The following is an 11,943-nucleotide window of genomic DNA, read 5'->3' on the forward strand; positions in this document are numbered from 1 at the left end:
TGTCAGTGAGTGTGTGGTTTATGGGTTGGTGGCGTAAATAAGCAGTAAATGGAGGGGTTAAGAGCATTAATAAGGTGAGAAGGAGGTGGCTTTCAGCTCAAATATCAACTTCAGGTTCTGGTATTTTGATATACTTTGTCTTCTTTATGTAGGTACATTAAATTCATTATAATACATTTCGGTGTATATATTTAGGTTCACACATTTCGGTATATACATTTCGATACAAACATGTAGGTACATTAATTCTATAATACATTTCGATACATACATTTTTGGTGCATACATTTCGGTACATACATTTAGGTACATTAATTTAATATAACACATTTTGTTACTATCATTTAGGTACATTAATTGAGTATATTACATTCCGGTACTAACATTTAGGTATATTAGTTGAGTGTTTCAAGTTTGAAGAATGTTTAATAAAATTAATAAATTAAAAAAACTTTTTTTTGGTCAAAAAATAAATTTAAATGTGTATATTAATAGGGAACTATTATTGACACTCCAAAAATCTCATTCTATACTCCAAACTTTCTATATTTGGAAAGAAAAATACACTTGTGAGGAGTGTTGACACACCCCGACCGAGATCAGGGCGTGCTGGCCGTCACTCGAAGGTGACGTAGCCATGTGCGCGTGCGGAAGCTAATGAGAAGGTAATATAAAAGTACTAATAATTAAAAACCTAATAGCATACAAAGTACTAGTGTATGTGAGACACAATTCAGAGCAAGTCTACAACAGTCCAAAAGGAAAAGATACGACATATTTACACCCGAAGGTGACCCTACAATGGTGAGTGTCTGTCAGAAATGCCGGGACGCCCTCTGGGATAAACCACCGAACTTGCTAGACCACTAGAACCTGGAGGGGCGCAAAAACAAAAGCGTGAGTGGGCAAAAACAAAGTTCTTTGAAAACTCTTTAGCAAAAAACATTCTAACCTCTCGCCGTAAAACCTGTATACTTCCCAGAAAAATGAACATATATACGTATGTATAGATATATCAATCCTGCTCCACCATATGCCATTCATGCTCACAATATGCCATTCATGCTTGAGAATATGCCACAACAGAATATCATAATCATATATAAATGCTCAAGCGTAATTCACATCAATAATATATAATATGGCAGCCGGGAGTCACCTAACGTGACCTGTACGGCTGAATCTAGAGCTCCACTCTCAACTCAATAACTGAATCTGCACACGAGTCGGAACCACCTAACGTGGTCTGTACGACAAGCTGGGTGTAATATATATATATGTATGCTCTAGTGCTACGATCACGTGAAGCTGTGCGATAATCGCGGGTCACCTACAAGTCGGAACCACCTAATGTGGTCTGTACGACAGGCTGGCACCTATCTTGGATCCAAGGCGAGCATGCGGTGCTGGTGAACATACACGTGAAGGCTGTGCCCTGGCCTCGGGCGGGAGCACTAACACCGGGGGTGCAGATTATGAGCTCTCTAAACATCTCAAACTACTATTGCATAACAACATGAATACCGCTTACCTGGCACTTACCTGTGCGTCCACAGCACCAATTACACATTTATATATATGTATGCCACTACTAATACATGTGATGATGCGTAAACAATATTCATATGATGCATGGCATAAAACAAATAACCTTTTCTATTTAATTTCTGGGAATTAATATGTATATAGGTATATACGGAAAACAAAAGCCCACTCACTGATAATTAGAAGGGTCGTAGCCCCCCTGCCTCGAGTGTGTACGCTCGTCTTCGGAATACGAATCACCTATACGCGACAAAGTTACGAAAACATTAATTTAAAAGCACCTAAGCAACTTCTTGTAATAACTTCTCATACATTGCTCAAATTGGACATATGAATATACCAACGTGATCTACACAACCTCAGGATCACGCCCATATTTTTAAAATAATTTTTGGACCACGCACGCGCCCCCACGCGCCTGAACAGGCACGGACCTACGCGCCCCCACGCGTGGCCACGTGCACTGCACACTGACGGTGTCAACAGACGCCGTCAGGAATATTCCGTCAAACTGACGGAATATTCCGTTAAACTTAACTGATTCCGTCCACTGCCGTTAGGAATATTCCGTTAAACTTAACGGAATATTCCCCTTTCTTCTCCGGCGAGCCTCCGGCGCCGGCGACGGCGCCGGAAAACTGGGTAATTTTCAAACTAAGTTTTCTCCTTCGTTTTTCAACCATTTTTCACGATCTTTATACCAAAATGAAGCTTAGGACTAGTAGAATCACGTTGGACTACTTTTAAGGCCTAAAAATCAAGGAATCTCACCTGCAACAACGGTCCAAGTTCGGCCAACTTCGAACCTAGCCTTCCCGACGTCCAAATTCGTCCAACGAACTACTCCGAGGTTCCTTGGGACCCCACAAACACAACTACAAGCTTCAAAATTGCAAAAACAAGCTAGTTTAAGTTTGCATGAACAGTGCTCAATTCGGCCATGGTGATATCGACGTGAAAACGTCAAAGTTCTTACCTGGAAATGGTACCTCTGAACTCCTCTCAGCCTCACGAGCACGAGGGTGGTCTTGGTTTCTCGATTGGTGAAGATTTGAGTGTGTTTGTATGTATAGTCCGTGTGTTGAAGGAAGAAGAAGAAGAACTCGGGGAGGAAGAGAGAGAGAGAGAGAGAGAAGAGACAGAGTGAGGGAATGAGGGAGGGAATCCCGGAAAGAAAAGAAAAAATGTATGATTGTGTGTGGTCCCACCACCCACACAACACAAATATACACGTAAACGAATAGATTAGGGGTAAAATTGTAATTTCAATGTACGTTTCGTTAGTTTCGGGACGGGATGTTACAACCTACCCTCCTTAATAGAATTTCGTCCCGAAATTCAAAACAACCTCATTTAACCCCTAGTAATCGAAGAACAATCTAGGATACAAATCCCTCATCCTATTTTCTGTCTCCCATGTCGCTTCTTCAACCGAGTGATTCCTCCACAAGACTTTCACCAAATTCACCGTTTTGTTCCTCAGAACCTTTTCTTTCCAATCCAAGATCGTTAACGGTTCCTCGTCGTACGTCAAATCTGGATTTATCTCTAACGGTTGAGGAGGTATTACATGTAATGGATCAGCAATGTAATGTCGGAGCATAGACACGTGAAACACGTTATGCACTTTAGCCAACTCCGGAGGCAACTCCAACCTGTAAGCTACCTCACCAACTCTTTCTGTGACTATGTACGGTCCGATGTACCTGGGACTCAACTTCCCTTTCTTTCCAAACCGCACAACACATCTCCACGGTGAAAGCTTTAGAAATACCCAATCTCCGACCTCATACGTTCTGTCCGTAGCATGTCGATCTGCTAAACGTTTCTGCCTGTCCTGAGCTGCTTTCAGGTTAGACCTAATTACCTGAACATTTTGAGTCGTCTCCTCGACAATCTCCGGGCCTACTAAGACTCTTTCGCCAACCTCTGACCAACATAACGGAGTGCGACAAGATCTACCATACAAAGCCTCAAATGGCGCCATGCCAATGCTCGAATGGAAACTGTTGTTGTAAGCAAATTCCATCAAGTCTAACCGCTGGTGCCAAGCATCACTGAACTGTAACACTGATGCTCGTAGCATATCTTCCAAGGTCTGAATAGTTCTCTCAGACTGTCCGTCCGTCTGTGGATGATATGCCGTACTGTAAAGTAGTCTCGTACCTAAAGCTTCCTGAAAAGCTACCCAAAACTTCGATGTGAATCGTGGATCACGATCTGAGACAATACTTACAGGGACACCATGGTACTTCACAACCTTTGAGATAAACAATTCCTCTAACCGGCTCAAAGAGTACTTCTCTCTCATTGGAATGAAATGTGCCGACTTAGTGAGCCGATCAACGATCACTCAAATGCCATCAAAGCCATTATGTGTACGTGGCAACTTGTACACAAAATCCATAGTAATATTTTCCCATTTCCACTCTGGAACGGGAAGCGGCTGCAACAATCCAAACGGCTTCTTTCTTTCTGCTTTAACCTGCTGACAAACAGCGCAACTGCTCACATACTCAGCTATCTCCCTTTTCATACCCGGCCAATAGTAAAATGGTCGAATGGTATGATACATTTTAGTTGCCCTTGGGTGCATGGCATAAGCTGAGATATGTGCTTCATCGAGAATTTCCTTCTTCAAATCCGCATTACTAGGCACGAACATTCTACCCTCTAACATCAACATGCCATCAGAATCACGAACTCTGAGATCTCGCCTCCTTCCTTGATCTCGAGCTCGAATTAGTTCTTGAATCTGTTCATCAGCTACCTGAGCTTCAAGCACCCGATCAACCAAGACTGGCCTAACTTGAAAATTAGCAAGTAACGCCACTTCTTGATCTTCTGCTTCTAACCTTACTCCCGTAGCACGCAAGTCCACCAAAAGAGGAATACGACTAGCGTACAACGCATTGATACGGCCATGTGACTTCCTGCTAAGTGCATCGGCCACTACGTTCGCACGACCTGGGTGATAATCAATCGTGCAATCGTAATCGCTGAGCAACTCCAACCACCTCCGTTGACGCAGATTAAGTTCCTTCTGGGTGAAAAGATACTGAAGACTCTTGTGATCTGTGAAGATCCTACACTTCTCTCCGTAAAGATAGTGTCTCCACAACTTCAACGCAAAGATAATAGCAGCCAACTCCAAATCATGTGTAGGGTAATTCATCTCATGGGTTTTCAACTGCCGCGAAGCATAAGCAATCACCCTACCATGCTGCATCAATACACATCCCAGACCATTCAAGGAAGCATCGCTATAAACCTCGAAATCACCACTATCGTCCGGGAGTGCCAAAACAGGTGCATTAGTAAGACAATGCTTCAACTGCTGGAAACTTTGCTCACACTTATCATTCCACTCAAACTTAACATCTTTCCTTGTTAACCTCGTCAGTGGCAAGGCAATCACCGAAAAATCCTTAACGAATCTCCGATAATATCCCGCCAAACCAATGAAACTTCTCACCTCAGTGACGGTTCGTGGTTGCTCCCAACTCTCCACAGCTGCAACCTTCTGAGGATCAACTAGAATGCCTTGAGCAGAAATGATGTGCCCCAAAAATGCGACTTGATCTAACCAGAACTGGCACTTGCTAAACTTAGCATACAATTGGTGTTCCCTCAACCTCTTCAACACCAAAGTAAGATGTCGAACATGCTCTGCTTTGGACTTAGAATACACCAAAATATCGTCAATGAAGACAATAACAAATCTATCCAGGTAAGGCTGGAATACCCGGTTCATTAAATCCATAAAAGCTGCTGGTGCATTCGTCAACCCAAACGGCATGACCAGAAACTCGTAATGACCGTAACGAGTCCTGAACGCCGTCTTAGGAACATCATCCCTACTAATCTTCAGCTGATAATACCCAGACCTCAAGTCTATCTTAGAAAATACACAAGCACCTCTCAGCTGATCAAACAAATCGTCGATACGAGGCAATGGATAACGATTTTTAATCGTCACCCGATTCAATTGCCTGTAGTCGATACATAGCCTCAAAGTTCCATCTTTCTTTTTCACAAACAACACTGGAGCGCCCCAAGGTGAAGTACTAGGCTGAATGAATCCCTTATCCACTAATTCCTGTAACTGCACTTTCAATTCCCTTAACTCAGCGGGAGCCATACGATAAGGAGTTAATGAAATAGGATTAGTACCTGGAAGTAACTCAATAGTGAAATCCACATCTCGATCTGGGGGTAAACCAGGTAAATCTTCAAGAAAAACATCAGGGAAATGGCTAACCACTCTCACATCCTCAATTCTGCTAGGAACGGTCTCCTCTAGCACCACATGAGCTAGATACCCCTGACAACCTTTAGTCAACAACTTCTTCGCTCGCAAAGTCGAAATAACGCCGTGTCTTACTCCACTCTGCTCACCCACAAAAGTAACCTCAGGTAATCCAGGACGGTGAAACGTAACTACTTTCCCGTAACAATCAATGTTGGCACGATAGAAGTGCAACCAATCTGTGCCCAATATCACATCAAAATCGACAATATCTAACGGGATAAGATCAGCGGGCATAACAACACCCTCTACTATCACTGGACATCCTGGGTACATACAATCTACAACACATCTCTCTCCTCTAGGCATAGCGAACTCTAAATCGTACCCTAGAGGTGTGGGGCGAGGTTGCGTTACTTGAGCAAATGTATGAGAAATAACGGAATGTGTAGCTCCACAATCAATTAAGACTCTAGCAAAATAACCAATAATGTTTAACGTACCCATAATCAAGTCCGGGTTGTTCTGAGCATCCTGCAGGGAAATATTGTGAATACGCCTCTGGCCCTGCTGTCGTCCACCGCGACCTCTGCTCGTTTGAACACCGCGACCTTGAGCTCCACGCCCCTGACTGGGCTGACCCATCTGTCTCGAAGACCCTGCACTACTAGTGGCAATCTCACCCTGCTGATACTGTCCTCCTTGGTACCATTGAGAACCACCCGTTGGAGCTGGAGGATACTGCATGTAGTTGCTGGGATACGGGGGATAACCACCTTGTGAATACGGGTCCTGGGGGTACTGATACGGTCCCGGAGCATAGGGAACAACATCACCCTGATAGTGGTAAGCACCACCTCTACCTGCTTGACCATAATTACTCGGACCTTGGATTTGCCGAATCGGTGCAGGTGGCGGCATAAAGGTCTGCTGCGGCTTCTGCTGCTGACCCTGGGGACAATTCACCGCTCTATGTCCCACCTGTCCACATGTGAAACAACTACCGCTAATCTGCCTGCACTCGCCGAAGTGTCGGTTATTACACCTACGGCAAAATGGAACTCGGTTTCGACCACCATCACCTTGTCTCTGGCCTCGAGCACCTCCATAAAACCTACCTCCACGTCCTTGTCCAGAGGCACTGAAACCACCACTAGACGAACTCGAACTAACACCACCCCTTTTGAAGTTCTGAGTTTGGCGAGGCCCAAGCGACATTTGACTTTTCCCTTTGTCATCTTTCTTTTCATCACTGTCACTCGACATATTCTCTGAGTCCTCTATCCTCAACAGTATCTCATAGAACTCCTGGTAGGACTCACAGTGAGTAGTAGTGGCCATAGAACGCCATTTCTTTCTAGTGCCTAAGCGAAAACGACGAAGCATCTCCGCCGGATTACCAGCGACATCAGGGTAGTAACGAGACAAATCAGTGAACTTACGATAATACTCGTTAGCCGTCATCTTTCGCTGTTTCAATTCAGTGAATTCCTGTTTCTTACGGTCAATATACTCAGGGGGTACAAATCTCCTTTGAAATACATCCTTGAAAACATTCCAATCAGTCCTCTGAGCTGGAGTCAACCTATGAAGTTCTTGCTCCCACCAAGCTGCAGACTCCATCTCCATAAACCAAGAGGTTGTCTCAACCCACCTTTCCATAGGAAGGTTCCCCTGGTTATGCAACACACGGAAAGTCTTCTCTATGTGTTCCAACCAACGCTCTGCGCCTTCATGACCCTCGTTACCTTTAAACTTTTCCAACTTCAGGTTATACATAGTCTCCAGAGGAGTCATCTGGGGAGGGCGCATCACTGTTTGAAGGGCTGTAGCAATCACTTCCCCCAACTGAGTAAGATCGGGGAAACTAGACTCATCTGAGCGACGTGGTTCCCGACGAGGCGGCATGATTCTGACAGAAGACACCAACTATTAGAATACTCACAAAGACACAGGACTGCCAAACCTAGGCTCTGATACCAAGCTGACACACCCCGACCGAGATCAGGGCGTGCTGGCCGTCACTCGAAGGTGACGTAGCCATGTGCGCGTGCGGAAGCTAATGAGAAGGTAATATAAAAGTACTAATAATTAAAAACCTAATAGCATACAAAGTACTAGTGTATGTGAGACACAATTCAGAGCAAGTCTACAACAGTCCAAAAGGAAAAGATACGACATATTTACACCCGAAGGTGACCCTACAATGGTGAGTGTCTGTCAGAAATGTCGGGACGCCCTCTGGGATAAACCACCGAACTTGCTAGACCACTAGAACCTGGAGGGGCGCAAAAACAAAAGCGTGAGTGGGCAAAAACAAAGTTCTTTGAAAACTCTTTAGCAAAAAACATTCTAACCCCTCGCCGTAAAACCTGTATACTTCCCAGAAAAATGAACATATATACGTATGTATAGATATGTCAATCCTGCTCCACCATATGCCATTCATGCTCACAATATGCCATTCATGCTTGAGAATATGCCACAACAGAATATCATAATCATATATAAATGCTCAAGCGTAATTCACATCAATAATATATAATATGGCAGCCGGGAGTCACCTAACGTGACCTGTACGGCTGAATCTAGAGCTCCACTCTCAACTCAATAACTGAATCTGCACACGAGTCGGAACCACCTAACGTGGTCTGTACGACAAGCTGGGTGTAATATATATATATGTATGCTCTAGTGCTACGATCACGTGAAGCTGTGCGATAATCGCGGGTCACCTACAAGTCGGAACCACCTAATGTGGTCTGTACGACAGGCTTGCACCTATCTTGGATCCAAGGCGAGCATGCGGTGCTGGTGAACATACACGTGAAGGCTGTGCCCTGGCCTCGGGCGGGAGCACTAACACCGGGGGTGCAGATTATGAGCTCTCTAAACATCTCAAACTACTATTGCATAACAACATGAATACCGCTTACCTGGCACTTACCTGTGCGTCCACAGCACCAATTACACATTTATATATATGTATGCCACTACTAATACATGTGATGATGCGTAAACAATATTCATATGATGCATGGCATAAAACAAATAACCTTTTCTATTTAATTTCTGGGAATTAATATGTATATAGGTATATACGGAAAACAAAAGCCCACTCACTGATAATTAGAAGGGTCGTAGCCCCCCTGCCTCGAGTGTGTACGCTCGTCTTCGGAATACGAATCACCTATACGCGACAAAGTTACGAAAACATTAATTTAAAAGCACCTAAGCAACTTCTTGTAATAACTTCTCATACATTGCTCAAATTGGACATATGAATATACCAACGTGATCTACACAACCTCAGGATCACGCCCATATTTTTAAAATAATTTTTGGACCACGCACGCGCCCCCACGCGCCTGAACAGGCACGGACCTACGCGCCCCCACGCGTGGCCACGTGCACTGCACACTGACGGTGTCAACAGACGCCGTCAGGAATATTCCGTCAAACTGACGGAATATTCCGTTAAACTTAACTGATTCCGTCCACTGCCGTTAGGAATATTCCGTTAAACTTAACGGAATATTCCCCTTTCTTCTCCGGCGAGCCTCCGGCGCCGGCGACGGCGCCGGAAAACTGGGTAATTTTCAAACTAAGTTTTCTCCTTCGTTTTTCAACCATTTTTCACGATCTTTATACCAAAATGAAGCTTAGGACTAGTAGAATCACGTTGGACTACTTTTAAGGCCTAAAAATCAAGGAATCTCACCTGCAACAACGGTCCAAGTTCGGCCAACTTCGAACCTAGCCTTCCCGACGTCCAAATTCGTCCAACGAACTACTCCGAGGTTCCTTGGGACCTCACAAACACAACTACAAGCTTCAAAATTGCAAAAACAAGCTAGTTTAAGTTTGCATGAACAGTGCTCAATTCGGCCATGGTGATATCGACGTGAAAACGTCAAAGTTCTTACCTGGAAATGGTACCTCTGAACTCCTCTCAGCCTCACGAGCACGAGGGTGGTCTTGGTTTCTCGATTGGTGAAGATTTGAGTGTGTTTGTATGTATGGTCCGTGTGTTGAAGGAAGAAGAAGAAGAACTCGGGGAGGAAGAGAGAGAGAGAGAGAAGAGACAGAGTGAGGGAATGAGGGAGGGAATCCCGGAAAGAAAAGAAAAAATGTATGATTGTGTGTGGTCCCACCACCCACACAACACAAATATACATGTAAACGAATAGATTAGGGGTAAAATTGTAATTTCAATGTACGTTTCGTTAGTTTCGGGACGGGATGTTACAAGTGTAGACTGAGATTTTTGAAGTGCCAATAACATTTCCCTATTAATAAAGTTAAATATTTAATGGAAGACATTGAATTAAATACACATTAATTAATTTGAATTAAGGACTCACCAAGGGACTATAATCAATATGTAATCTAACACCAGATTTTTATTAAATTTTAATTTTCTTCAAGGATTAAAGTTAAAAAAACCTGAAGAAGGATAATGAAGAGAAAGGGTCAAAGAAGAAAGGAAGAAAATTAATAAAAAACAATTAATAAGATGGAGAGAGAATAAAAAAAATCTTAATTAAAAGACTTTTAGAATTTCATTCCTAATCCATAATTATTTTAATAAAAAAATTAATTGAATTAAATAGATTACATCTCAACCATTAAAAGTTTACAAATTTAATGGCCTAGAACTTATATCAAAATTTGTGTAAAAAATGTGGTGTCACCGATACGCCTTATGTGTGTGTATATATATATGTATGTATGTATGTATGTATGTATGTATGTATGTGTGGAGTAAAAAATAATAAAATAAAAAAATGGAGGCGACACGTGGATTCTTGGGGTTAAAAAGACAAAATTACCCTTGAGGCACACTGAAACTCCCACGTTCAAGTAGCGGACAATCACGACTCAATCAAGGTCAAAAGTGATCAAAATAGGTATTTATTCAAAACCTATTTCATCCATCCTCATCAAATCATCCCCACAAGGTAACCCTCAATTATTCATTCAAATTAGGATTAATTATCTAAATTAATTGATTAATTTTCTAATTGATTGCAAAATATTTTTTTGACATAATATCTTGCAATTACACTCAAACATTACCATAAGTGGCCGGACCCCTTTTCTCCAAATAGGGGCCAGCCACACCCCTATAAATAGCTCTCATTTCTCCCAAAAACTTAATTCCAACTCTCTTCAAAATTCTCCAAATTTCTCTAAAACACTTTTCCCTCAAATTCTAACTTTGGCATCAGAGGTTCTTCGGCCAAAGCCCCCCCCCCAACTTAATTCATCGTGGGTGTGTGAGGCTCTTGGCCTTGAACTAAGATGTTAATTGTTTTGCAGATGCATTTTCCTTCAAGAAGAAGAAGGTGGAAATTTGCATCCACAAATTGGTGTTTTCATTGAGAGCTTGAGTCACATGCTCGTAGAAGACTCTCGCATTCAAGGTTTTTCGTTTTCTTGTTCATTTGTAGATTTTTCGTACGTTCTTACTATTGGAAATTTTATTTATAAAAATTCTTAGATAAAACGTAAAAGAGAAGTACAATGACAAGAGATTCAGAAATCTCGACGAACGAAAATTCCAACGTTCAAGAAATAGGACCACGATGATCCACAAGGCTAAACACGACAATAAGTGGAGCGGCACCACCACAGAAGCAACCATAGCAGACACCCTTGGCAAGGCCCACGGCGCCAAGGCCTCAGTCCAAGCCATGCCATTCAAGCCTATACGAGCCCAAGCCTAAGGCGAGCCGACCCAAGCCCAACGCGAGCCCAACACGTTGCCTTGCCGAGCCGAGCCTTAGCTTTACACCATCCATATGCAATCCAACTTACTCTCGTGGTGTCCTAATTTCCCAACTCTAATCTCGCTCCCGGAGTCTACCACACTTCCATTACCTAAGGAAATGCACTTCATCCAAGCTCTTCCAACCCAAATAAAGAACAACACTTGTCCCAATAAGTCATAGAGTTGACGAGCGCCCTTGCACAGTAGACGACCTTGGTGAATCAGCTTTTGCAGCACACTGAGATGCAATGTGCCCCCAGACGAGGTGTCCCGAAATAGGACAAGGGCAAACGAAGAACATCTCGAGCAGTGTCCTGGCAAGTAGCCACCCGACCAGCCACGAACCTCATGTTCTGGCAGTGTATACTCCCTACTA

This window comes from Pyrus communis, chromosome 15 (genome assembly GCF_963583255.1).
Source record: "Pyrus communis chromosome 15, drPyrComm1.1, whole genome shotgun sequence".
NCBI lineage: Eukaryota > Viridiplantae > Streptophyta > Magnoliopsida > Rosales > Rosaceae > Pyrus > Pyrus communis.